Raw genomic sequence first — 26,605 nt, forward strand, 5'->3', positions numbered from 1 at the left:
ATAATGACAGCTTAAACTCCGGATGTTTAATGAAGAGGAATATAAGTCTTTACTTTGTAGAGGTAAAGTATAATTTTTAGGGGCAGCGGAGATGGCATAGCAGTAGGGGGCTTCTTGCAAAAGCGTGAGAGCCCAAGTTTGATCCTTGCATCCATATAAAAGGCTGGCATGGCGTCACCTGCCTATCGGTCCAGAACTGGGTAGGTATAAACAGAATGACTCCTGCGGCTTGCTACCAGCCAGTCTAGCTGAATCAAAGCACCTATCTAAAAAGATTAGGTGGAACCAAAAACCAAACCAAACCAACCAACCAAGCAGACAAAGGATTGAGGTGGAGAGCCTTTGAGGAAGGCATCCAATGTATGTCAGCCTCTGGCCTCCTAGTGTAGATGCACACACCCAATAGGATGTCTTGAAGGTTTCGGTTTTAAGTTATTTGAAAAGGGGAAAACACTGGTGGTATGTGTGTAATTGGCCTAGATTGAAAATGGTTTGGATGGATGTCACACAATAGACATGAGAATTTAATAATTCTTTGTACTTTTGTGTAATATTTAAAAATGTTGTAATGTATGGGAATATATGAAGGAAGTCATGGAGGGACTGTGGAGAGACAGGAAGGGAAAGGGTCATCAGGAAAGGCCGTATAGGGAAGCATCTGTGTAGGTGGATAGTGCTCCTCTCGCGAGACTTATGCTAGGAAATAGAAGTTCCAGTGCCCCATGTGGGATACCGCGTTACGAGTTGTCAGTCACGCAGGGCCCAAAGGTCCCCAAACAATACAGGCTACAGCCAGTTGCTCTTGGTTACCCACCAGCCCCGGAATCACCTTTCACCTCGGTTGCAGGGCATAGGGAGTCATGCTGGAACTGAGTTCAGAGCTTCCCGTGCTTTCATTAAAGCATCTAAATAAGTTTCATTTCTCTGTTTGGAAACATTAACTGTATATAGTACAAAGTAACATTACATTTTCAAAATTAATATCTACACATACAATGTCCTATGAACAAATTTCCTAAACATCTCTGATGGCAGGTGTCTAAACATTTGGATAAGATTCACTTTTTCCAACCCGTGATTCCAGAACCCACTACTACTGTTCTGCTAAAATGACATAGGACTGAACTGCCCTCTACATTTGTATCTCTATGTCCAGATTAGGGCAGCTCTCAGGCCTCATCAGAGAAGTTTCATCGTGCAGTGTATGGCGGCTAATGCAGAAATTCACAACTTGTCAAAGTACAAAGAGTAAGTTATCAGTGGAGGGCTCAGTCACAAATGACACATCTGTCCTACATATCTCCTCCAGGCTCAAGGACCACTGCGGGGGAGGAGGCAGGAAGACTGTTAGTGAGACTTCTGGACCGGACAGGGCAGATGCGCTCATGAACTCATCACAGATGCAGCTGTCTGCACAAGAGCAAGCCAGTCAACATTCCAACGTGGAGGGACCTGAACCCCTAGACCTGGAGGGCTATTGACAGTTGATGGCTTCTAGGAGAGAGAGGGTGTTCTCTAGAGTGTGGTCCCTGGTAGGCCAAGAAGGCTCCAGTAAAGGGTCTTACACCCAGGAATATATGGCAAGTTACTGGATGGACGATTATTATTTTTAAGGCACTGAGTTGGAGATGGGGTGAGGTGGACATGGGAGTATGAGAGTGAATAATGACCAAATATACTGTATGAAAATTCTTAAGGAATTAATACAAACATTAAAGATCTGATCTGCCTATAGTTCTGATAAAGATTTTATTAACTGATCTGAGAAATTAAGCATGAATCCACAATTGGTAAGTCAGACTCATCTGCACATGCACACGTGTGATGGCCAGAGGCTGATGTTGGTGCCCTCCTCAACTGTTTCCCTTACCTTTGAGATACAATCTCTTCCAGAACCTGGAGCTCACCACTTCAGCAAAGTGGTGGCCAGTGAGCTAGAGATCCCCTTCCACCTCTGCAATGCTAGGACACAGGTACAGGACACAGGTACGTGCCACGAAGCTCGGCTTCTGTTCCATGGGTGCCAGTGACCACTAGGTCTTCACACTCACATCCGGCCGAGCCCTCTCCCTGGCCCCACACTCCCCTCTTGACATCATACTTGTTAGTCTCCCAGCTCCCCAGAGGTGTGCCACACCAGCAAGAAAGTCCTACTAACTGGTCACCACTGAAAGTTATGTTCAGCCTTAAACACTATATTTACGAGACCTCTGTGCAACAACTGTTTTTGAGTACTTAGCATCAGGAAATGTTCACGGCCGTGTGTCCTAATTCTCAGAACATGAATATCCAAGCAAGTTTATTGCTTTGCGCACGGTCATATTCAGAGTTACGCCTCATTTCAAATACTGTGATGTCCAGAACATTTTTAAAACTCCTTCTAGGATCACAGGTGGATCGAGTTTTTAGAAGTGGTAACTTTCTTTTAGAAATGCTTCACCTTACTTCCTATTTTCTGTCAAAAAACAAATACAAGGTAATGAACTATTTTCATGTGTGGCTGTTAGACTGGCTTTTAAGGCAGTTAAAAAAAGAACTTTTAAAACTATTCTGAGCAACCTTAATGTTGAATAATACATGGTTTTCATAATAGCTACTCTAAAGACAGTTCATTTTATATGTGTACACACACACACACACACACACACACACACACACACACCTAAAACAGAAATGGATAGCAAGCCCTATTTATTCATACCCTCTTTATTCAATATGCTCTTTACCATCCTGACATCTCCTAATAGTGGTGGATGTGCGTGTGTGCAAATTCATATTCACATTCTCCTCCCTAGGGCCTATGGCCTCCTTCTCTGGGACTTTTGACAGGGTTAATTTTAAGAGTATGAACTTTCCCCCTGTAGTAGGCTTACAGTACAACCTATAGCTGGCTGGTGACCACCGTGATGGCTATGCCACTACTGTAACAGTAGGTGCATCTTGCCTGGTAGAGCAGAACTGTAGATCACATGATTCGCAGTTGCTTTAGACGTCTTTAGAACGTCTTCACTAGACACCACACAGCTCTGAACTTTACATTTTTCTAGTTACATCTAATAAGGGGGGAAATGCTACCTTTTCATTCATGTTTTTTAGAATTTAATGGCAATAATCAGAATTTATGAACTTTAATTTTATAATTATGTAGTGGTCATTAAGACTATGCATATCTGTATTAAGAATACTTTATGGAGTCAGGAAGACAGACGGTCCTTCATAACTGTGAGAAGGCCTCAGTGCTGATGAATACTGCCCTGACTTGATGCCTCGGTTAGCCAAGTCTTGGCCCTGTGCCAAGGTTGAGCTGGTTTCCCCAACCCCTGCTGAACTTCCTCCAGATATTCAGAGAGTGAGAGGTAGAACAGAGTGTTGGAACTGGTGGCTTCAAACAGCTTACAGCCAAGGAGGCTGTGCTGAGTGGTTTGGTGGCCACTGAGGTATGGATGTGGTTTTATATCAGAGAGATCATAGGCAAACGTGGCATTGTTGGCTATGATGTTTGAAGATCAGTCTTTAACATTTCATTTTATTTGAGCCCTTATTTGAATGTTCTTGGACCATGTGTAATGAGACTGCTATCTGAACAAAACACTAGCTTTCAAGTAAAGAAAAAAGGAATCCTTTATTGTTTGTGGGTTGATTGGTTTGGTTGAGACAGGGTCTCTCTCTTTATAGTCCCGGAACTCATTATATAGAACAGACTGGCCTTGAACTCAGGTCTTCCTGCTTCTGCCTCAGGAATGCTGGAATTACAGGCATCTGCCACCATGCCCAGCTGTATTAAGAATACTTTAGCAAAGCTCTGTGTTAAAATACCTTCTGTAAATTGTTAGGGGTGTGTGTGTGTGTGTGTGTCTGTCTGTCTGTGTGTGTCTCTGTGTGTGTCTGTGTGTGTCTCTCTCTGTGTGTGTCTCTGTGTGTGTGTCTGTGTGTGTGTGTGCATGTCTGTGTGTGAGCGTGTGTTGTGTGTGTGAGCGTGTGTGTGTGTGTATGTGTGTCTCTGTGTGTGTCTCTGTGTGTGTGTGTGCATGTCTGTGTGTGAGCGTGTGTGTGTGTGTATGTGTGTGTGTGTGTATGTGTGTCTCTGTGTGATTGTGCGTGTGTGTGTGTTTGTCTGTCTGTCTGTCTGTCTGTCTGTGTGTGTCTCTCTCTGTGTGTGTCTCTGTGTGTGTGAGCGTGTGTTGTGTGTGTGAGCGTGTGTGTGTGTATGTGTGTCTCTGTGTGTGATTGTGCGTGTGTGTGTGTGTGTGTGTGTCTGTGACCCAGGCCTGGTCTTTATATAAACCTACTATCAGGATACAGGAACTAAAGTGTGTAACTTAATGTATTTTAAACACTTTTTTTGCTGGTATGAAATGTAGAGCAGCCCGTGTTTAATTCTTGGGCTTATTGTTAATTCTGAAAGTTTTAAAAGCTGTCTTTGACTCACCTGTAAAATAAGGCAGTTTAAAAAAACAACTCTTATAACCAAACATGTTTAGAAATGTCTTTTTTTTTTTTTGAAAGAAAGAGTGGTTTTGTCTGTTGATTTGGTGAGAGGATTATAAATCTCATCCTCATGTTTTTGTGTGTGTGGAATAAATAATATACAGAAAAAACAGAATTGCTAGAGAGCAAAAGAGGGCAAGAAAGAAAAGGGGATTGTTATTACAACAAGATAGCATGCCAAGAAAAGCTTTTGTACCTGGGTACTATCTAAGTGCCTATGACCTAGAGAAGTAAGGTATAAATTTATAAACTAGGTAAAAAATAGAAAAATATAGCTTCCATTAAAAGAAAACAGTTGCTATGCAAAAAGTATATCATTTTAACACTGTAACCATAGTAAAACCTGCACTTAATTTTGGAAATAATGATTAATAGTAATTAAGAACATTTGAAAACCAGTCTAGAGATGGCCAGATGGCTCAGCTGGTAAAGCTGCTTGCTGTGCAAGCCTGGAAACCTTAATTTGGGCTTTGAAGCCCACATAAAGTTGAAAGGAGAGAACTGACTTCACAAAGTTGTCCTCTGGCCTCCACTCATGCCCCCCCCCCCATGTACCATGCTCCTACACAATCACAATAATAATACGTATCTTAAAGTCCAGTCAGTTACTTAGGCTTTGTACTTTTCATAGCAATAGGTTCCAGATTGCTTTTCTCAGCCTATGTGGGGCAAGGTGCCCTAACTTCACATCCCTGCCTCATCATTCACTTTCATCTTGCCAATTTTCTGCCACTGGCTTTCCTTCATTTTTTAAGGTTTATTTATTTTATGTGTATATTTTGCCTCCCTGTATGTATATGTGCCATGTGGAAGCCAGAAGAGAGGTGTCCAATCCTCTGAAGTTGTAGACAGTCATAAGCCACATTGTAAGCACTGGGAACTGGATACAGGTCCTCTGCAAGAGCAGAAGTGCTCTTAACCCCTAAGCCACTCCTACTCCTCTGCTTGTGTCTTTTATGCTCCTTTGCCAGCCTTAGTTGTGCCTGTTGCTGTTGCCTACTGTCTCCCACCCAGCCTGCCACTGTGCTGATAAAATGTACTTGAAATGAAGGGCCAGGAAGTAAGGCCAGCACATGTGGCAGTCCCGCTTCTGCTTGCCTGATGGCGTTGTTAACTTCTTTCTTTATCTTTGTTTTTGTTTTCCCCCATGTGTCATTTAGACTCTATACAACTATTTGACCCGAGGAATATATATTTTCAGATCAGTGTAGGAAGCAAATAGGCATTAATAAATACTATGTTCAGGTAGAACTATATTGTTAGACCTATATTTGATAGCAGAATTCATAGCTGAGTAGAGTATTTTCAACTCTTGGTATTGGTAGTCTTCTCCAAAATTGTACAATTGCAGACTTAAGAGCACTGTGATAATATAAATGCATATGACCTTGGGGGGAATGTCCATATTTCATTGAGCCTTTTTCCCATATTCAAGCAGAAGACCGAAGATGGTGAGGCCTTCCTTCCACAAGAGTAAGATGCGAAGTGATTGGCCTTGACTTCTGCTTGTTTACTGTAGTTTCAGCACATCACTGGGGTTGCTTTTGTGAAGGCTTAGTTAAGTTCAGTTTTATGTTCTCACGTAAGTGGAAACATTAGAAGGCACTTGGTTCTTCAAAACCTTAATGCTGCATCCCTGATTCCTAGCAGGACCCACCTTTAGTGCTTCAGTTCCTGTGGGGTTAGCCCAGATTTAATGAATTGTGACTGCTGGAAGTTGGTTTTCTTCATTTCCGGCTATGGTAACGTGGTGAATTTTCTTCAGATTGTTTTCATTACCATTCTGTGTGTTTACCATAAAAGGACAAGAACATCCAAATTACAAACCTATTTAAGTTTATTACTCATAGGAAAATGTGTTAAGATACCTTTCTTTGCAAGGTAGTAGCTGTTTTTAATTAGAAACCACAGCCTTTTCTATATGCTGACTGGATCCATCAGAACACTCTTTACATGTACTCACTCCTTTACTGTAATTCTCACATAAGGTAGGATGACTCAGTCTCTGAACCAGTTCTCACAGTTTAACCGAGAGCTGTGACAGATGTTGAAGATGCTCTTAAACCGTTGAGTATAGGGCATACGCTGACTTCAGTGATCCCCAAATCAAAAAATGTATCACTGACATTTCAAGAAGAAAACATTTCTGCTGAAGTTCCCTAGTTGTGTGTCTTTAAATCAGAGGTTGGTTTTCTGGTATACAGATTACCCTCTTAAAGAATTTGCCTCCTAAAGCTGCCTTGAAAATGGTTTCCAAAAAGGATTTGCTGGGTTTCATAACTGTGTGGGCTGTTAATGATTCAGTAGCCCCCGTGTTCTCCTCCTACCCCTTATATTGAAAGCTCTTTCATAGCATCGAAGTGCCTTGAGTCATAATGGTTAAACTCTAAAGAAGATCTGTCATATGGATAAATTTACCATGTGAAGTGAAATTGTCAGGAAACAGTTTGAGTCAGAGATTCATTGATCACAGTGATGGAGCCTAAAGATTGTGAGCTTCATTTAAATCTTTGAGTGTACTTACATGAACATGTCTTTATTATTGGATTGCAAACCTTGTAATAGTCTCATAAAACCTTCAAAGGTGTGTATTCCCTCCCTTTAAATTTTAATTAGTTTGGTTTTTATCATCTGTTACATAAAAAGAATATTTTATTCTATTTTAACTTCATTAGGGAGGAGAGACATTATAGTGCTGAGTTAAAATCCCAGTCCCTGAAATTGAGGGACATAAGAATTCTGATACGTTTGATTATTTTTTGACTGTGTTGTATTTCATTTAACCCACCTTAGCCTCAGTTCCCTATCTTTACAAAGTCCGTGCTCTGGTAGTTAGGTTCTCCATGGAGCCACTCATGAAAGCTACAACTAACTGTTGATCACAAACCAGCTCAGAAGGCTTTGGCTCTGAGTCTGAACCTTCTCTGGGTTACCTGGGCTGGCTTTATGGTCATCCTGCCTTAACTTCCTGAGTGCTATGTTGGCATTCTAGATGTTCACAGCAGTACTCACACAGACTCCTTTTTTGATTTAATATAGCGTGGGCATTTTATATGAAGTCTATTTGCCATCTTCTAGCTTCAAGAGTCCATGACTTCAAATAGTTTGCCTATGGATGTCTCTCTCTATAGAGACTCTCTTTACATTGATGATTCCCCCTTGACATGTGAACTTAAGAATTCTTTATATTCAGGGGTAGCATTTTAATGTTTTATAAAAGTGTATTAAAAGGTTGAAGAAAATTTACATGGACACTACAAATTCCAAAAGTGATGGAAACAAATTAAAATAATAGTAATAACGTGATTTAAATTAATATCAAGTTCTAAAGACTCTAACATAAAGCTCATGTAAATGAAGTTCAGAATGATGCTTGTAGGCAAACCGTGAACCCAGACATGAAAAGCTTGCTTTCCAGCTCTGTGGACTGGCTTTTGATGTGGTTGTCATCTCTATCTACTTAGAGGAACCATTCGTACCATTGCTTTTCAGGTATTGTGTGGATATCAGGGGCTTGTTCTCAGTAAATGTGTCTGAAGGTATTTGCCTACTTAGGATTGATTTGTGGGACATGTTCTCATATGTACTCTCACAAGTTGGCTTTGAACTTCTCTTCCTCCTGTCTCAAACGTCCCCTGTGTTGAAATTATCGGTGTGCTGCTACAGTGAGCCTTGTCCCACATTTACTTAATGAAGCACACAGTGATTCCAAGGCTGTTTTGATTTGGTGGGAGAAGGGGGCTCTCAAAGGCACTCTTGTTTCTTTCTCCCCAGTTCTTCTGTCACCACTAAACTGTGTTTGGAAGTCACTTCTGGACTCACCCCAGTTTTAAGTCTACTAGCTCCTTTCAGTTTGGTCTTTTTCCAAGTCTGTATAATAGTCACTGTGGAAAAAAGCTTTGATTAGAGGAAAACTGAGTCCAGATCCCTCCTTCACAGAATTAACAGCTCTGTCCTGTCTCTCCTGGGCAGTTGACTTGTTTAACTTAACCTCTCCAGGATCTAAACTCCTTTCTACCAGCACAGAAAGGGATAAAAATAGTTTTTTGTTTTGTTTTTTTGTTTTTTTTGTTTTTTTAGTTTACAGCACAGGGCTAACATAAAGGAGATGTCCAGAAATTAGAAACGACGTTTATTACCCTTATCAGCATCCTGCTCTGATTATTTTTGTCTGATGTCATTGGTTCTAGTGGCCATGTGCTTCTCATGAGTCTGCCATGTTGCTGTCAGTTATCTTCCTGTGAGTCAGTTGCGCTGTGCACACATCGGGTTATAGAGAAAGAACAAACTGAGGCAGTTCTTTCTGAGTGAAAATCACAAATTAGGGAGGGAGATATTAAAAGCAACTAAGTGTACAGGTCAGTACAGAGCAAGGCACTGAGAGAACAGCAGAGGGACCCACGTTTCATTGGATAATAAGAGAGGGCGTTTTGAGGAATTTCATCTGTAAACTGTCAGGAACAAGAAGACCCCAGTTAGTTTGGGCTAGAGTAGTATTGTTCAGGCTTAGCATGTGGCATGAGCAAAGACTGGGTAGTGTGTGCTGAGACTGCTTCAGAAGTCAGACAGTGGCATCGCGGTAGGGTGGGATCCGAAGGATTACAGAAAAGGAAGCACTGAGGACATCAGTTTTCTGCTAGGAGTCATCGCTAGGTTAGTTTTGGTAATGGTGCCATTTACCGAGCTGCAAGTTCTGCAGTGGGCCAGGTGGGGCCAGGGTTTGACCCCTTGAGCTTAACAGTGGAGAATCTGCGCAGATAAGACATGGCTCTGTCAGCCCCCTGCACTGCAGCTCTGTTTCCTGCTGTGTGCCCGAGTGCACTGCCTTGGCTCACAGAGTCTGTGTGGCCTGCTCTAACCTGACTTGCTTGCTAGCTTGCTCCCCTTCATCCTCATGCTTGACTTAGTTTCTTTTCTGTTGCCATGATAAAACACTGACTTTGGCTCAGCCACTTAAAGAAGAAAGGGTTTCTTTTGGCTTATTCTTTCAGGGAAAGAGAGTCTGTCCTGGTGGGGACAGCATGTCATGTCATGTCAGCAGGAGCAGGGATCTGGTTGATCACATTTTATCAGCACGTAAGAGGCAGAGAGAACAGGAAGTGAAGGGAAGCTGTAAACCCTCACGATCTGCCCCTCTCTCCAGCGACCTCCTCCTCCAGCAAAGCGCTGTCTTCTGAAGATGGCCTAAACTTCTCAACAGTGCTGTCAACTGGGGTCCAAATGTTCAGATAGTTAACCTGTGAGAACGTTTCTTTGAAACCACCACAGCGCCTAAACCATAAAGAAATTCTCTTTGCCAAAGCAGTTTTGATCCTCTGCATAGGTTTGTCCCATTGTTTGAAATAAATGCCTTTGTCTGCGCCTTTTCCATTAGTCGGACATTGGTGTGTTACGCAGAGAATCTTCCAAGTTTAGGGTCTCAGACCATTTACTGTTCGGTTAATGTCTTTGTGATAGCACTTAGTAATACCCTTCCCTTTCACCATCCTCTCCTCACCCTCCTTCCTTCTCCCCTCGGCATTTGTAGCCCAGGCTGGCCTCCAGGATGATCTTGAGCTTTTGATCCTTCTTCCACTTCCCAAGCACCACAGCTCCAGGCGTCAGTACCACCTCAGACCTAATACAGGCTAAAAGCACTCAGCAGCTGAGCTGCTCCCCAGCCCTGGGAGTCTCTCTTAACTCACCCGGATTCACTCTAGAGGGCATGAGATGTATGTATGGAGAACTAAATTTATTATGTTTTCTTCCTAGGGCCTAGGCACTCAGAAAATCCAGTGAGTGGGCGTTGTTGTTGTTGTTGTTGTTATTATTATTATTATTATTATTATTATTATTAAACCAGTCAGACCTGAACCTCTACACTCTAGAATTGGATGAATGTTCTTTGCTCCATGAGGTCCAAGCAAGGTTTTACCAGATTTTAGCTTTGTAAGGATACGGATCCGCTGTTAGTTTCCTTGTTTCCCTAGCGCCTAATATAGCACTGTGCAGGGTTTTTTGTTTCGTTTTGTTTTGTTTTCTTGTTTTTTTCAGTTTGTGTGTATTTGACAGGCATCTTACTATTTAATCCAGGTTGGCCTTAATCAGTCTTCTTGCCTTAGCCTGAGTTCTAGAATTACAGAATTATAAGCACTTAGGTGCTAACTTGCAGTTGGGAAAATCTTCATTTTAGATCATAGTTTCACTGTTGAATGCTTATCCAGTGTTCTTAGTATATAGTAGTATTGGTGGCTAGCAGAGAGACAAAGTTTGAATGTAATTCAACATGTCTCAGATTGTTTGCAAGATATATTAACTTTTTTCATATGTTTCTTAGTTATGGTGTCTATTGCTGTGACAAAATACCACGACTAAAAGCAAGTTGGTGTTGGTGCCCCATGCCCGCACAGACACGGTACTGAGAATCGGGCGAAAGCCTGCGGGATTAAAGAAATACACACACACACACACACACACAGGTTACTCGTGTCAAGCCCAGAGAGGAAGAGAGAGACTCCTGTAGCTTTATTCACCACTTATATACCCAAGTTCCCCAGGTAGAAAATATCTGGGAAGCACAGTGGGAAACCCTGGCACGTGACTACCTGGCTCCTGACTTCTTTGGTAAAAAGACCGACTACGTGACCTGAATTAATTAGGGAGAAATCCGGGAAGACCAACCTAAACTCTAGAAGACAAAAGGCAGGAGCGAATTGACCACCGCCCAGGTGTGGCCCAGGTGTGGCCCAGGTGTGTCGGCTCCACATGCATCAGCTGGGCTCAGCAGGGGTCAAACCTAGAAGGCTCTGACAAGTTGGGGAGGAAAGGATTTATTCTACATACATGTCCACATTTCTAGTCATCACCAAAGTCAGGACAGGAACTCAATTAGGGCAGGATCCTGGAAGCAGGAACTGATGCAGAGGCCACGGAGGGATGTGACTTACTGGCTTGCTTCACGTGGCTTGTTTAACCTGCTCCCTTATAGAACCCAGGACCCTAGCCTAGGAATAGCACCACCTACAGTGGTCTGGGTTCTCCCCCACTGATAACTGAGAGATGCCTTACAGCTGGATGTCATGGAGACATTTTCTCAACTGAGGCTCCTCCCTCTTGGATATCTCTACCTTGTGTCAAGTTGACACACAAAACTACCCAATACAGCATGTATGAGTTTTGCCTGCTTGCACGTGTGGGCACCACATACGTGCCTACCGCCTGTAGAAGCCAGAAGAGAGAGTTGGATTCTCTGGAGCTGAAGCCATAGGTAACCATGAGTCTCTTTAAGTGCTAGGATGTGAACCCAGGTCCTCTGCAAGAACCACAGACTCTTGTCCACTGAGTCATCACTCTGGTTTCTCAGAAGCTTGCTTTCTAATTCTGATTATAAGCTATATAGTGATGTTAATAATACTGACCTCCACAATCCCTTGGAAAGCCGCGAGGGTCACTTACCTCTTCGCCTCCATGTTATTGTCATTTCATTGTCTTAGGACTGCAGCCACCATGGTTTTAGGCCCTCCCCTTCTTTCCTGTCTTCTCGATGCTCTTTCCCTGGGTGTGGTTGCTCTATCTGTAGACATTGTCAGGTTTCTATTCTCGCACATCTCCCCTCCAGGTTCTAGAGTTAGACATGCATTCGTTTCTCACTTCCTCATGGGTGTTTGAAAAGCATCTTAAATTCCAGTGCTTAGGACTCGTAAGAATTTCCAGCATTTTCTCCCTCTTCAAGTAATTCTTTTCAGCAGAAAATGCTTTCTATAAATTATTTTAAAGTAATTGGTAGTATAAAGATTCTAGTAAGTAGAAACTTTTTCAAAAGAGCACTAATCATTAATCATTAAGTCATACTACTATATTCTAGGTGTTTAATATCTTGTAATAATACTTTAAAATTAAGTAATACTGGTTGCATATATAGGTCCTTAGCCAGATTTCTCATGGTCTAGTCCTAAATCTCACTTTATGTATATACATGGTTTTCCTGCATGTGAACCATGTGCATGTGTTACCTGTAGAAGTCAGGAGAGGGAATCAAGCCTTCAGGCGATGGAATTTCACACAGCTGTGAGCCACCATATAGCTATTAGGAATAGAACCTGGGTCCTCTGGAAGGGCAACCTGTGTTTTAATCACTCTCCGACTGTCTTAAATGTCACAGTTTTTAGTTTGTAACTTCAGGTAACTAAGGTCAGTGTCAGTGGTCAGACATAGGACAGTGTGAGTCCTGGACTCTTTAATATCACTTTACCTTATTTCATCCCAAGTGATAACTTACCTCATCCGCTTGCACGCGGACTCTGCATTAATGGCTGTGATGAGAAGAGTGTTGTGACGCATTCAGGGATGCATGCCTGGTGCTTTAGGATGTAGATGCTTTAATGTCCTGTGACGTCTCACTTTGTGTGATCTGGGAAGCACAGTGCACACCATAGTTCCTTCTTATTTTGTGTGCATTGTTTGCTTTTCTCTCAATTTTAAGTTTAAATTGCCAAAACTCTAGCAAGTGTGACTGCTATAGTCTCACAGTATTATACTGACTTCAGTTATGGTTTACTTTGCTAAGCCTTTTGCTAACCATTTTCAGGACATCTTGGGCACTCAGTAACGTGTCATAACCCCAGTGTGCATGAAGTCAAGGATTTTTATTTTATGGTTAACAGTTTTCTCCTGAAATTATGTAATGATTTGCCTGGTTGTTAGGGTTTGTTGTTTTCATTTTAGTCTAAGACTTGTAAATCCCAGGGTTTTTGCTCTTTTTTTTTCAATTTTTTATTGATTCTTTACCCTAGTCCCTCTCATCTCCCCTTCCCCTCCCCTCCACCCTTGCAACCTCCCCACCCAAAATAAAACACAACCAAACAAAAGCAAACAAAACGAAGCATAGAAATAGAAAACCTCTAATTGGGGAAGGGTAGTGTGTCACAGAGTGTCCCACAGTTTATCCCTCTGACCCCATCTTCACTTGCATGTGTCATTGCAGTGAGTTCATCGGTGTGCTTCAAGGCCTCTAGCTTCTGTGACACCATCAATACTGGGTCCTCACTGGGACTCCTCACACACACACACACACACACACACACACACACACACACACACCCTGTGTTGCCCTGTACCCCTGTACCATAGAGTGGATCGTACAGTTTTACTATACCACTTTGGATTCCTGAATGAAAGACACACACACTGGGTTATTTTTGAAATGCCTTGGCTACCTCAAAGGCCAGGCATTCCTAAACTTTCCCTGCTACCCCAGGCCCAGTCGGGGAAGTGGTCACCCATCCAAGTTCTCACATGACTGGTTGGCTTTCTCTCCTGCAGCTCCCGCATCCCATCCTTCTTAATGGACTCATGGCAATCTCTCTATTGCCCCCTGCCCCCATGTCCTAGCCTGAGGAACTCTAAGGGTCCTGTCCCATCTCCCTTTGCCCAGCCATTGGCCACCAACATCTTTATTGATCAATCAAAATCCAGTTTGGAGACAAGGACGTTCAGAGAACACACAGAGTCCCGATTTAATCTCCAACGATGGAGATCTGCAGGTTTGGATCGGCAGAACTGTCCCTTTCAGACATCCCAACCATTTGAAAATGATATAAAATGTGGGATGATCCAGCTAGGCTATGCCTCCATCTGCCGGCGGCAGGGTTCTCTCCTGCTCCCATGCCCTCAGGTTGGCTCATCCTCACCTCCAGAGCCAGCTCCACTGTGCTGCTCAGTCAAGGCTCAAGGCCCACTGTCCCAGGGGCTGCCCCTGGAAGGGATTGGTCAGCTCTCCATTCTCACAGCCTCAGGAAGAGGCTGGCTCATCTGCACCTTTGCCATCAATGCCAGCTCCACTGTGTTGTCCAGTGAGGCACAGGGCCTGTTCTCACTACCTCCTAACCTAGGGGGCTGCTTTCCCAACAACCACAGGTGGCGAGGGCTGAGGGGGAGAGCATTTTCCCCTGCACCCACAGCATCTCACAGCTGATGAGTGGTGGGGTCAGCTTTCCCTCACTCTTGTCCTCTGGGCTGGCTCACCCGTACCTCCTCCACCAGGGCCAACTCTACTGTGCTGCCCAGGCAAGGGGCAGGGCCAGCTTACCTGCTCTCTCAACCCTGCTGCTTTTACATAGGAACTTTCTTTTTTTTTTTTTTTACTGTTTTTTTTTTTTTTTTGGTTCTTTTTTTCGGAGCTGGGGACCGAACCCAGGGCCTTGCGCTTCCTAGGTAAGCGCTCTACCACTGAGCTAAATCCCCAGCCCCGGAACTTTCTTTTTTTTTCCGGAGCTGGGTACCGAACCCAGGGCCTTGCGCTTGCTAGGCAAGCACTCTACCGCTGAGCTAAATCCCCAACCGTACATAGGAACTTTCTTGTTAGTACCTTGATGCCTTTGTATTGGAAGTTGTGTATCATTGGATTTACTTAAGTTTACCGTAAGTAAAAGCACACCTGCTTGCACCATAGCTTACCATAAGTAAAGGCATACTTGTTTACAGCATAGCTAGATAATTCACACCCTCATCGTTCCCGCCTGTTACTTGTTACTTTTTTTAATTGCCAGTTTCTTTGTTCCTTTGTAGGATAAAATTCTGCTTATTGATGATCATATGAGGCAGAAAATACAAAGTCCCACGGCCTTGAAAGGAGCGCAGACCTAGAAAACCCAAAACCCAAAACTTTTCCTCTTTTCTTGGAACTGAATTCTATGACCTAATAGATTTACTCAAGGAAAACAAACATACTTGAAATAGTTTTTGTATTAGTTAACACCATTGTCATTAAAAAAAAAAAAACCCAGCTTATAACAGAATTAAGTAGGACGGGAATGTATTGATTTGTATAAATTAGAGTTCCACCTGAAGCTCAAATAATGTCACCAACACTTTGTACTCATTAAAAAGTTTTATATGAGTTTGAATCAGCTATATGCCCCCCCCCTTCTACCTTTTCCTACCAACCTCACATGTTCTCTCTCTTTATAAAACCTCACACGTTCTCTCTCTTTATAAAATACTCACTGGATCCATTTAATGCTGCATGTATAGGCTTGGGTGTGAGACCATTCACAGAAGCTTGCCTGAATCCTGAAGAAAACTGACTCTCCCTTTCTCAGCAAGCATTCATTGCCAGTGGCTCCTCAGACAGGGGCAGTCTGTGTGGGATTTGGCTGGCCGGATCTTGTAGAGGTCATAGGCACTACACATTCATGTTTACAATGACCCTGTCACATCTGGCGAATACTGTTCCCTACAGATGTGGCTCTAACAATCCTCCACTCCCTCTTCCGTGAAGCTTGGCAGGAGGAGGTGTGATACAGATGTCCCATGTAGAGCTGAGGACTGCACAGTTCCTTATCCTTTACACAGGAACTGGTTGTGGGTTTCTGTATTAATTGCTATCTACTCAGAAAAGAAGATGCCCCTGCAGGCATTATAGGCTGTCAAAAGACCCAGTGGGGGGCACCATTACTGCCCTCAGACATGACAAGGCTGTTACTGTTGCTAGAAGTTGAGGGTAAGACCTTATTGCTGAAGACAAGACATGCAGAAAATAAGCTAGTATCAACTTGGAAGAATCATCCCCACTTGCTAGCTTTCAGCAGGTGGTAGCAGGTTTCTGGGCTACCAAGGGAGCTGTGTGAGCTACAGCTGACCTGGCAGGGAAGTAACTGGGTAAGTAACCTGGCAAAGGTTGCTAATGTAATGAAATAGTGGCCTGGCACTATGGGAGCAACCAACAGTTTTATGCTTGGATTTAAAGCCTGATCTTCAGGGATCAGCAGTGTGTTGAGTGTTTGTATAGATATAGGTCTTATGTTTTTACAAAACTTGGATGCTTTGTTTGAAATAGGTTAAGTGTTAGAAATTTTATAGACATTTTGATGAAGAGCACTTTTGCTACCATAAAAGAAAATATATTTCATAAAGTCTTAAAAATTCAAGTCTCCAAATACAATAATTCTATAGTCATTAAGAACAGTAGACAAAAAACTTTTCAAAATGTTTCAATTGTAGCGTATTGAGTAGGAAAAGAGCCAAATTGACTTAAACTAATAAGATCCCCACACTTCTGGCATTCTATACCTAGTAGTTTTGCATTGCCAGGTAAAAGTTCTTCCATTTATGTTTCTTTGCAGAAGCTTGTTCTGACTGTAACTTAATGATTTTTACAATTTATTGCTGTCTAAAAATTTCCCTTGACTTCACATTCTGTTCTGGATGTCTTGGTTTCTTCCCTCCTCCCACACAGTGAAGCAGGAGTTGCGAAGTGACACTGAATTTAAGAACCCTGGCTTTTTTTCAAAACAAACTAACTTTAAAAAATATGAGTGCTTTTTATTGAAACCAAAAGAAGAACGGCTTTGGCAAGTATTCACTAAATGTGCGAATAACCTAATTGATTTTCCTAGCATGATTAAGAGGCTTTGCTGCCTGTCCTTGTAGATATCTGGCTCAGTAATTACACAATAGTGAGAGACTGATTAACCTGTGATGAAAAGTTGTGGGTTTAAAGTCATCAGTTTGTGCAATTTTATATCCATGCTGCTTTCCTTCAGAGAGGAGGGGGGCAGTGTGGCAACTAGGCTCTTGTTATTCTGTGATGAAAATGATCATATAAACTTACTTCAACTCAATGTTTTATTATGTGAAACTATCAAGGGATTCTTGCTGAGGATTGTGAGGTGAATGAAATTTAGATATTAAATATTTTAAAGTTTAAACATACCGTTATATATTCCTCAGTAAAACTAATGAAAGGGCCAAGAAGTCATAATTAATGCAAAAAAAGTAAAAACACAGATAAAAGTATACATTTAAAAACTCATTACAGGGGGGTTGGGGATTTGGCTCAGTGGTAGAGCGCTTGCCTAGGAAGCGCAAGGCCCTGGGTTCAGTCCCCAGCTCCGAAAAAAAGAACCAAAAAAAAAACCAAAAAACAAAAAACACTCATTACAGGTGTCACGGTATTCCAACTCAATCTTTAGCTCAGGTGACTAACTCAGGCTAGAATATAGTATTTTAGGAAAGGATTTGAGATCCGGGAAGGAGAAAACTACCTGTGGTGTCAGAAGGAGCTAAATCATCACACCTCAGTATGTGATGTGTGACCTCAGGTCTGAACGCTTAGGTTAAAGGCCGTCACCTTTAAGGCCATTCTTAGATGGCTAAAAATAGGAAATCACAGAAAAATTCTGGAAGGAAAACAGTTTTGCTGAGTTTTAGTAGCTCATACAAGATAAGAGCACTTCACATGCATCTGTCAGAGGAACTGGGACCGTAGTAGGGGCTCTGTGATACTCAGGGAACTAACCTGGCTTTTTTTTTTTTTTTTGGATTTTATTTTATTGTATATGAGTACACTGTAGCTGTCTTAGACACACCAGAAGAGGGCATCAGATCTCATTACAGATGGTTGTGAGCCACCATGTGGTTGCTGGGATTTGAACTCAGGACCTCAGGAAGAGCAGTCGGTGCTCTTAACCACTGAGCCATCTCTCCAACCCCTAACCTGGCTCTTAAGATAAGCAGAGCAGCTTGTTTTTCCTGGGCTTCTATTAGCAACGCCCATCCCCTTGGGTCTCAGTTTTGAAGAAAGCTGGTTGGTATTATTTATTTATCAAATCTTGGTCACAGCAAAAATTACTAAGGGGGAACTTAGATTTTATTCTTTTTGAATATCTAAACTTTATAAAATAGTGACTCCAAATTTTATAAATGAAATTAATGTAATTAATGCCTGAACTATAAAATAAGGTGGAGGATTGGCTTGAAAACAGTAAATATATATCCTTACCAGTATAGCTAAAGGAAAGCTAAATTTCATCTTTCAAATGATACCTAACCCAGGTCTCTAGGTTAATGACATTCTCAAGTACAGTAATCTTACAACAAGGAAAAAGAGACATTCTGAGCAAAATTATAGTGACAAGAGTCAACAACAGCGCTGGGAAGTGTGGGGAGGGGTAGTTAAAATGTTACTTAGTGGGGGGAAACACACACACACACACAAGAGGGAGAGTGAAACAGGGTTTCTCTGTGTAGCCCTTGCTGTCCTGGAACTCACTTTGTAGACCAGGTTGTCCTCAAACTCAAGGGATTCACCCACCTCTCCCTCTGTGCCTTGCAAGTGCTGGGATTAAAGGCACGTGCTATCACACCAGGTTTAATGTATATAATTTTTAATGCAACAATATTTTCTAGAAGACATTTCATTTTAAGTCACATTCATTTGTATTAAAATCCCAAGTCACACTTGGTTATAAATACTGCTCTGATCCACTAACAGTAAATTTTGGGTATAAAACTTTTCAGAACTTTTCAAATAAGATCTGAATGGCTTAGAATTTGATGGATTTGGTGCCTTTTCCTTTGGACCCTTTTGTTATTTAGTAAATAGCAAAGATATTTAAACAAGCTAGTCTCTCAAGAATTAATATACTTTAAGGGTGTATTTTTCAGGTCTTAATATCTACCAAATACTGTTTTATATTTTGTTTTGCAGATTTTAAAATTGATTAACTGTTGATGAATAATTACTTAGTTTTGTTCCAAATTACTTTGTTTTCTCCATTTCCGTAAATAGGCTCATGCTTGATCAATTTCTCCCAGTTCTCAGTACCTAGGATTATAAACTGTCTTTTGTGACTTGTTTATAGTGTCTATCGTGCCTTTTGTCTTAAGTGCACATATAGCATGCTTTTCTCTCAGTCATTGGGTTCATTGAATTGCTCTCTCAGCTGGTTGCTGTCAAAACTGGCCAAACAAACAAACAAAAAAAAACCAAAAAAAAAAAACAAAACCAAACCAATTTGCCCCAGTCAGTAACAAACAGACTAAAAGTTAAATTCGTTATGTTTTGTCTGAAACATTGTTATTTTGCATCATTTTTTGGTCTTGATGGCTTAATAAGTTTGTTGTTAATTTGTTTGTGCAGAGTAGAAAATTACAGCATATGCTAAAATCCAGTCCTCAACTTTTACTGACTACTTTTAAAATGAACACGTGCAAATGATTAGCATAACTTCTATCTGTCATGGACTATTGTAAAGATTAATTTTAGTGTATATGGAGTTTTTATGCCTGCTTTGTATGTTTGATTTCTTTCTGAAGCCTCAAAGAGTGGGTGATATTCAGTCTCTGTTCTGATTGGACATACCAGGCACTTTTTACCCTCCAGGTGCATCTCATTCACTTACATGCACGCACGTGTGCGTGCGTGCGTGCGTGCGTTTAATAGTTTCTGAGCACAAAAGCCTAGCCCCTGATTTCTTCTGGCTTTTCCTGATCTAGCCAATTCTGTACTCCAGGAAGCCTAACGGCTTGCCCTTACCCACACACACAATGGTCTTCCTTCCCACGATTTCCTGTCTGGATGGCAGTTGTTTCTTCACTTAGCTTCCCTTCCCCACTGCCTTCCAGGGTCCAACCCAAACACCCCTCTTAGAATGAAGCTTTCCCTGGAACCACTTTTCTTTGATGTCATATGTATTTAATATTAAGGAACATTGATACTGTATCTAGGGGTGGGCCAGGTGGCTCAGTGGGTAAGGTTCTACTAAGCCTCAAGACCTGAGTTCTGTCCCCAGGACTCACATGTTGGAAATAAAGAATCGACTCTTCCAAATTTCCTCTGACCTGTACACCTGCTCTGTGACACGAATGCCTCTTCTGTACAATAAATTATTTAAGTGTTGTATGTCTTGGGCTGACTGAAATACACCTTTTTCATAACCATGTTAATTAACGTTTTTGCTTTAGTTTAAATGTTCTTGCTGCTTCTGGTTGTATGGTAAATAGTATTTGTTGAGTTAGTGATTACATTAATGAAAACTCTAGGTGGAGAAATTACAAGCAGAGATACCACAGTCCATAATTTGGACATTAGTCCAACATCCAGGCTAATTGAAGCGGAGGGAGAGGCCAAAACTGTTGATAGAAGTTGGAGTACGCATTTTTGGAAAGCTAACCTAGCCTCTCAAGTGGAGGCTGGTTTATATCTTCCAGTGGTAGAGGACAGCCAACGGGAACCTAGAAGTAGGAGTCATCAGAGGACTCTTAGGGATCAAGCAAACGACATCACTGAAGTAGACAGGTCTGCTGTTTACGCTTTGGATTTAACACCAGATTCGTGGTTTGATATCTTTGTTTTAAGTCATATTAAACACCCTTTCACACCCAGGAGTTTGCCTCAGTTTCCCTTAATAAACCTATATTGTTCTACTTTAAAAGGGGGGCGGGACTTAAGTCAAATATGGCTGATCGTGGGTTTGTATTGAGCTATTTATTTGACTGCTCAACCTTTGGTGCTGTGCTAAAGAAAGCTCCAAGCATGCTGAGTGCTTAATGCCAGGCAGGGTTCCGAGCGTAGAACTATAACTAGCCCTTGGTAATCATAATAAGAGTTCCTTTTAGATCAACCTTGAAGTCATGTACGTGACTGACTTAGAATGGAATCCCTACTTAGCCTCAGGATGGGACTGGTCACCAGAAAGACCAAGTGACTAGATAGTGCGAAGGAAGACCATTGTGGGTTTGGGTCAGTGAACTGGGCTCTGGGAGTGTCATGTCTGCACAGGGCATGCAGCCCTCGTACCATCACTTTCAGTGCTCTGCCCTTCCCTTTGGCCGTCTATACGTGTTACTGTTCGCTTGCTTTTCTGTTTTTAGTGGGCTCCTGGGTTCAAGTGATCTTCCTGCTTTAGGCTCCCGAATAGCTGACTCAGACTTGTCGTCTTTAGGAAACATTCTTTTGTTCTGTGAGTTCTTCTGTAAACTGTACTGATGGATTATGAAACCCAAGGAAGGGTAAGGAGCCCAGTAGGTCAGAAGTGCAGGTTGTCTGGGCTTCTTTTCTTGTTGTGACAGTCTCACTATGTATGACACATTTGGGGATAGTGCTGTGAGACTAAGATCTTGAGCTTGTGACTTTATTTGCTAGCCGTTTTAATTGTTACCTAGTTCCTCGTGTGTCTAGTTATCCTGTTAATTGTTTTTCTGGTGCTTTATTCATTGGCCTTTTAGTCTCACAGCTGTATGGAGGTCTAATTTACATATCGTTCAATTTGCCTACTTGAAATGTAGTCTTAAATGGTTTCATAGATTTGTATAAACCATCATTGAAATTTTAGAGCACTATGTTACATGAGATAAATGTCCTTTATCTGTCGCTCTCATCTTCTATTTGCCTTACACACAGAAGGAGAGAAGAGGGGGGAGGAGGAAGGGAGGAAGAAGGAAGGGAGAGAGAGAGAGGGAGAGAGAGAGAGAGAGATATAGATATGCAGGCAGTCATTCACGTACCAGCCCCTTCTCTCTGACTGCTGTTCTGGACCTTTCCTGTAAGTCCACTGTGCGTCTCGTGACTGATGGCTTTCACTTAGCTAATTGTTTTGAAAGTCCATTCATGGTGCCGCATATCAAGGGCTACCAGTATAATGCCTCATTGCGAGGGTGTGTGCGTTTTACTTATTTATAAGTTGGTAGACACTTGGTCTGTCTCCACCTTGGGGCAGTTATGAATATTTCCAGTTTGTTGCAATGCTGTAAACATTGATGCAGTTTTGTGTGGACCTAGGTTTTCATTTCTCTTGTGTCTGTGCCTGTGGATTAAGTTGCTTAGTAGTGTGGTAACTGTATATTTGTGAAAGTATTTTTCAAAGTGACTGCCCCATTTTCTCACTAACAGCAATTATAGGTTGTCATATTTCAGTAGCCTTACCAGGCTTATATTATTACTATTACTATGATTATCGCTCTCCTGTGCTAGATAAGGGAAGTGACATCCTGTAGTTTCCTTTATCAGATGTGGGGTTGAAAACTACTTTCCCATTCCGTGTATCAGTCATGGCAGTACTTTCCATACCAGGATTTCTTGTGTGTATTTGAGGAGACTTTCAAGTAAGCAGAGCCCACAAAGTAAGTGTCTGAATAGCTAGTTCATGCTGTGTCTGGTGTGCAAAACAAACACACAAACAAAACGTCTCAGTACTGGGGAGATAGCTGAGAGGATTTATAAAGTGCTGTGCAAACACTCGGTCTGAATTTGGATTCCTAGCGTGCACATCAAAGCTAAGCATAACATACATAGCTGTAACGAGCGCTGGAGAGCTTGGGTGGGACAGAGGCAGATTCTGAGGGCTTGCTGACACCCAGTCCAGCAGAAACAGCTAGGTCAGCGGGGGACCCTGTCTCAGAACATGAGTGGGAGCTGTAGAGGAAGATGTCTGATGTTGGTCTCTGCAGGCACATGCACCTCACCCCCAACCCACACATGTACACAGAAAGGAAAGGCACGTATGTCACCGTGGTGCCTGTCATCAAGTTTTTGTCCATTTTCGCTTTATGAAATAACTTCAATTAGGCTGGAAAGCAGCTCATCAGCTAAGAGTACCTGCAGCTCTTCTTGCAGCGGACTGTGTGGTTGCCAGCATCCACATGGCGGCTCACAACCGCCTGTCGCTCCAGTTCCTGGGGATATGACACCCTCTTCTGGCCACCTTGGGCACCAGGCATGCACATAGTACACACACACACACACACACACACACACACACACACACACACACACACATACAGAAATGCAGGCAAACATAAAATAACAAGGAAATCTTTAAACAGTTATAACAAATAAAGAGCAGTACTGAATATTTTACTCCCTGTTTACTACTACATGGTGCATTGCAGTCGCTTGTTGGCTGATGGCTTCGTTCTTTGGTGTTTGGGATGTTTCCTACAACTAAGTCCTGACATGGGAATCAAGTGTTTCATTGGTTAGATCAGTACTTAGCACTCCAGCCTTCATCAAATAACCTGACCTTATACATATGCCTACAGACTTTCTCATCTATAAAAGAGCAGATTTGAAAGGAGCAAATCGAACAGTATATTTGTTGAAGTTCTTTTCAGCTTCAAAGTATAGTTTCACTAGTGACTTTTTATTTACTTTTTATTGCTCCTGACCAGGGAGAATTATGCTTTGTTAACAAAACTTGGACTTAATGAATACTTTCTTGGAGATTGGAGTTACATTGATTTGGCAAATAAAAAACTGGGCATATCCATACGGCCAATTAAAAACAATCAATCAGCAGCAGCTCACTGTGGAAAGCAGATGCCATCCTAATGAATTGTACTGTGGCTAGTCAAACGTGACCAAAGCAGCACCCCCCAGAAAGGCCGACCTGAAGGAAGAGAAGTTACACACCTGCTTAGGGTGTGGCTAGAGGCACAGGACTGTAGGAATGTGTCCTTGTCTGCAGCCTTGCAAGTATGCATGGCTCATTAGAGAAGCAAGTTCTCAAAGGACAGCTGTGTCCAGAGGTGAGGCTGAAACCTGGCCACAGCACATAAGAAAAAGAGAGGACAGTAAAGGAAAGAAACACACAAGACTGGCTGACACTGTGAGGTGAGTGTACCTTGTCTTGGTTACCCTGTGAAGGATCCCTATTTTAAAGGTCTTTGGGGACAAGTTTATCACTGGTCCTTGAGTTCAGCTGAAGTATATGAGTGAGGCGAGGAGGTGGAGCTCTAATAGTCCAAGCCAGGTGTTTAGAACGGAAGAAAGTTTGCCGGGATTCAGGTCCAAAGCTTAGTAACTTAATTCCCACCAGCCAAGAAAGCTACTTAAAGGTTTGGTTATGTTTTGTTTTTAAAGGTTTGGCTTCTTTGATGTTATTAATCAAACATCATTATAAATAAAAGTAAATGTCAGAAGTAAAAATGTTTTGTTAAGTAGTCAGAAATTAGATAACAGAAGAAAAATCTAGAATTTAATTCTAGCCATTCTGTGTTATGGCTATGTCTTTAGCCCATAACACAGAAAGCAGTTCATCACAATCATTGAGAACACAGGGAAGTTTTGTTTTTAGTATCTTCTCAGAGCTCTTTAAGAAAAATGTATTGTCTAGGATACATAGCCTGAAATAAGTAAGGATGGGCTGTTTGATTGTTGGTTCCCCTAGGAATGAACAAGAAATACACTTCCAAATGTAAGGAGAGTTGGTGTGTTAATCCAAAGAGTGGCAGGCAGGTCCTTAGGCTTTGTTTTGGCATTCAGCATCACAGCTGCACTACATTCTGTTTGGTATGAGTGTTGAACCTGTCATGTCCGGTTTCTTGAGCAATCCTTGGCCTAGAATAACATGACAGCCAGTGTCCTCAGATAGAAGGATCCCAGGATGTATTCGGACTGTCTAACTGAGCTTTAGGGTCTGGGTATCTATACTGGACATAAACAGGCCACCTGAGCGTCTTTATTTCACTGTGTCCTAAGTGGTCCTGCTGCCAGCAGAAGGACCAGAAACAATGGTGGGAAGGTCCCCTGGAGGGAGTTTGAGATGTGCTGACAGTTACAGAATGCTGGGGGGAATGGATATAAACTTGCCAGCTCTCAGGGCGCTCATTTTTGCCAAGGCACTAGTGATTGTGACAGTATTGTCTTAAATATTACAAACATGCTGTGAATCAGAGCTGTTGACCTGTGGGTGCATTGTGAGAGAAGGCTTCGCAGACAAATTTAGGGCCAGCAAAATTATTTTTATGACTTCAAAAACTATTTCTAGGCAAGACTTTTGATTCTAATTAAGATCAATATGAGCACTTACTGACTTTGGAATTGTGTCACTAGTAATGGTACTATTCAATATAGCATAATTTAATTAAATCTTAGATCGTCAAATCAGAGAGCATTTCCATACTAACTCCTAACCATGACTACCAGTATCAATGTGAGGGCAGGCACTTTACTAGGGCCGGACACTTGAGTACCACTAAGAACTTTATTATTCTTCTTTGATGTGTGTAGGGGTTTTTGTTTTGTTTTGTTTTCTGGATATAGACTTGTACCCCATGCATGCCTGGTGCCCCAAGAGGCCAGAAGAGGGCATCAGATCCCCTAGCAGTTTACAGTTATAAACCCAGGTCCTCTGGAAGAACAGCCAGCACTCTCAGCCTCTGAGCCATCTCTAGCCCTGACTGGAGAGCTCAGTAAGAGCTCATCAGTATGTAGGTTCACATGGAACTTCAGTTTAATGTAAAGAACTTGCTTGTGCAGCTTGGTGAGCAAGTAGAAATCAGCATTTTTCTCAATTAAATTTTACCCAATTAAAAAAAAAACAAACATAATTAATCATGTTTGGCTATACAGAGAAGTAGATAGACTTGCTCGGTATAGTCCTATTCCTGGTAGATAAAGGGCTTTTCTAGAAGGGGAATGGAGAAGGAATTTGCAAGTGGGGTGGGTGGTCCGAGATCAACAAAACGTCTTACATAGGATGCCTTCAGGAGGGAGTATAGAAAGCTCAGTAGACTTGTGTCTAGGTAGTGCTGTGATTTCTCCATGATCACAGACAAATCTGATTTGTTTGTCTGTTTCGTCTGTCTATTCTTGCTTTCCCGAAAGTGGAACCTTCTAGGCAAGCATCCCACCTACGGAACTGCTCCTTAGCACTAGCTTATTTTAAAATACAAAGCTAGAAATTTATACCTGATTTTATGCCCTAGATAATGTAGTATTTTGTGACCAGATCAGAAGGAAAAAATAAATTCATTTCATAGTACTAAATAGATAGTTTGCACATGTGAATTTTATTGATTTTAGTTTCTCATGGAGTGTTTAACTGATTATTATACTGCATCTGTTTTTTATAAAAGCAGGCTGTTTTAGTTACTATCATGAGCCAATAGTTCACCATCTTAATTATATTTTCAGCATTTACAGAGCAGGTACATAGTTAATCTGAATGGCTTTTTAAGAAGTAGGATATTTTTCTTTTGAAGTGCTTTATTCTATAATTTGCTGCTAAGCCTGTGTTAAAAAATTATTCTCTGCTTCCTCTTACTTCCGTTTCTTCCCTTTTGGGCCACATACAAGAAATGAGTTCTTGCTTCAACCAATAGAAGCTCGACTCCCATAGTGTTTACCTACTTTGCGTAACGCAGGCCCGCCTACACACATTCTGAGGTGTTTCAGTGAAAGAACACTGAACAGACGCTCAGCACAGCGTTGGTTCCCAGAGCAATCGGCAGTCTGACGAGAAGGAGGTTTAGCTCGTGGTGATAGCAACAAAATTAAAAGGTGGGTGCTCTGGGGCTTGATTTTAAGGTTCATGCTGAGCTTGGGGCAGAGGTAAACTTGCGAAAGGAAGCGAGCTGA

At 41.9% G+C, this 26,605-nt stretch overlaps 1 protein-coding gene across 2 annotated transcripts in view; it reads left to right on the forward strand.

The window, feature by feature from the left end:
• Nucleotides 1-26,605, forward strand: part of Peli1 (pellino E3 ubiquitin protein ligase 1) — a 54,505-nt gene that overhangs the window by 4,620 nt on the left and 23,280 nt on the right. The window contains exon 2 of one of the 2 annotated variants that reach the window (XM_063273239.1): nt 1,310-26,527. The exons of the other annotated variant lie outside the window; for it this stretch is intronic. The gene's annotated coding sequence lies outside the window, so the exon portion shown is untranslated. The remainder of the gene's footprint in view (nt 1-1,309; nt 26,528-26,605) is intronic. 2 annotated transcript variants of the gene reach the window in all.

Source organism: Rattus norvegicus, chromosome 14 (genome assembly GCF_036323735.1).
Source record: "Rattus norvegicus strain BN/NHsdMcwi chromosome 14, GRCr8, whole genome shotgun sequence".
Classification (NCBI taxonomy): Eukaryota; Metazoa; Chordata; class Mammalia; order Rodentia; family Muridae; genus Rattus; species Rattus norvegicus.